Raw genomic sequence first — 2838 nt, 5'->3', positions numbered from 1 at the left:
GTAGAGACGGGGTTTCACCATGTTGACCAGGATGGTCTCGATCTCTTGACCTCGTGATCCACTCGCCTCGGCCTCCCAAAGTGCTGGGATTACAGGCGTGAGCCACCGCGCCCGGCCCAAAGCTCTCTTTACACCACACACACTTACGTTCAGCCCCTCGCCTTCTCCGGCTTTATGCGGTCACCCCTACTGCTTAAACCACACTTCAAAACGTCTGTTTCTATTATTTCCTAACTGTGCCCAAATTCACGGCACTCATTTACTTTTATGTGCCCTGCTTTTCTTTAAGTTGCTGGTTTACACTTTTCCTCCAGGCAATTACAGCTGATAGTTCACTCTTCATCTGGCTCCCGTTCTCTGCTCAAACACAATCTTGTTAATGAAAATGAGCGGCTGCTTATAGATACCACACGCTTCCTCACACAGCATGAAAACAAAAGCTCTCCCTCCACACAGTTACCCCACCAAGCCCTGTGACGGCCGCAGCCCTTGCTGGTTCCCTTGGCTTTCGGGTCCAACGCTCCAGAAAAATGTTGTTTTTATGTAAAGCAGCCTGGCCTCGTATATAATGCCATCAATAAATGAAGAGACAGAGCCCAACAGCACACGAATCAGGCAAATGGTTATTCTGGACCTGGCTGGACAGGCTGGACGCTGTCTAACTGGAGTCATGGCTGCTCCCAATCCTCACTCCTTTAATACCCATCTTTCTTCTCCTGTTCAGACCCTGTATCTTCTGCTTAGTCTCCCAATTCATACAAAACCGCATCCAGGCGATCACAAATCAGCCGATGCTGCTCTGGATGACCCACAGTACCGCGCAGTGCCTCTAAGTCCCCAGCAGCTTAAGCATTTGTAAGGCAGAACATATTGTCCAGACCTTCCTTATGTGCACACCTGTCCTGTTCCCATTTCCACCCTGTCTGCCCCGCTCAAAAAAAAATATTTTAGGTGACCCTGCAGTCCCCTGTCAGGCACGAAGTAACCTTTAGAAACTTCACCCTCACCCCCAGAAACCTGTGCTCACCCCCTCTGCTCTAATTCTTTCTCTCTATATATAAAAAGACAGGTATGTCAGGTCTCCATATGCAAGGCTGAAGTCCTGCCTGCCTGGGCTGATCATCTACCACCCCCCCACCTGCGTTCACCCTTGTCCTTGAGCACCCAGCGGAGCTTCCCCAGACAAGCTCCTCACCCAACCCTGCCATCTCAACATTTCTTATGATAACGTGAATGCCTCTCACCCATCCTGTCATCTTAACTGCTCTTCTGCCTCACCCCAGCCGCCACTGTAACTGAACTTGTGGTCATGTACACTCCTGGCCCCTACCCCAGCACTGTAACTGATCTTACTCTGTGACTTTCCACTGCCCACCCCAAACCTGTAAAACCAACTCCCATCCCACTGCCCTTTGCTAATGCCCTTTTCGGCCATAGCCGACCTGCACCCAGGTGAATAAACAGCCATGTTGCCCACACAAAGCCTGTCCAGGGGTGTCTCTTCATTCAAAGTGTGAATTTTCAACACGCGGGAGGTGGAAGTTGCAGTGAGCCGAGATTGCTCCACTGCACTCCAGCCTGGGCAACAGAGCGAGATTCCATCTCAAAAATAAAAGACAAAGATTATGAGGCTGGTGGAGGCTGTGACCAAGCACATGACCCAAGCTTTGTCGGCAGTAGCTGAATTGGAACTAGGTTATCACGTTCACAGGGTGTGATGACGGCCTCCTGATTACAAGATCCAAAGTGAGACTGGTACTTCCATTAACGTGTACATATGTTTGTCTGCAATCTATGTATGAGCATTTTCATGCATCAAATTTTGCCAGGAGTCTCTCATATTATCTTTTATTATAGTCACAAAATTCTGTGCTCTTCAGTATAAATCCTTGTCTTTTTATAGTTGAACGCTGGGGATGCAAGTGATTTTTCCACACAGCCAGCAGCTAAAATATTCCAAATGTGGTTTTCACTGTGCATTGGGATTTACTCGGGGTGGCTGGCAAAAATAGGAGGGGAATATTAGGGAAAGTTAGAAATTTATAGTCTCAAACCTTTTGGAAGGCCTAAAGATTTTAATGGAATGGGCTAAAGGCAGCCAGTGCTTTACGTTAAAATTTTAAGTCACAGGGTGAAAGATAGGGACAATGAAGCTTCCCCAGTGGCCTGTTTACCCACATCCCTTTGTCTCTATTCTAACTGTCCACTCATGTAAACCCTGCGCTGAACAGTCCTCTCAGCAGGAGGTCGAAGGGGAATTACACGTGAAGGGTGTTTTCTCTGGGCCCAAAACCAAAAGCTTTTATCATTCAAAACCACTCTTTCAACCATGTTAATTATCCACAAGTGTGTTAACTTAAAGCCTCTGTTATTCAATCTATACAAAATAAATATAAGAAGGTACAGGGAGTCATGGCTGGGTTTGCTAAAACCGCCCTCTAAAGGCAGTTAACAAGCATCCCCACCCCATTCAAAATCACTGTACTGGTTGTGAGTGCATTCATTCATCTGTGCCTAAGTCGGGGTCTGCAAAACAAACCTCCACAGGTGGTGTGGCTGTTTCATTGTTTGAATTCGTGTTGCATGACGTGAACCTGCATCTCTCCCAGCTGCACTCCCACCTGAGAGGCAGCTGGGCTAACAATACCGCCGGGAGCAAGTCTCAAAGGAGAAGAAAACACCTGGCAGGATGTGACATTCTGAAGTGCGAGGACTTTTTGGGGACTAAAGTTTCTGAAGGTGGCAGTTTGTGTCTCCGTCTCCATGGGGTCCAGAATTTGCTGCACAGCAGGAGGTGACAAGGAGCCGCTGGATTCTTGGGTGATGTTAACACCGAAC

The sequence above is a fragment of the Cebus imitator genome, unplaced genomic scaffold (assembly GCF_001604975.1).
Source record: "Cebus imitator isolate Cc_AM_T3 unplaced genomic scaffold, Cebus_imitator-1.0 Scaffold1244, whole genome shotgun sequence".
In the NCBI taxonomy this organism is placed as follows: Eukaryota; Metazoa; Chordata; class Mammalia; order Primates; family Cebidae; genus Cebus; species Cebus imitator.
Note: the sequence above shows the minus strand (reverse complement) of the source record.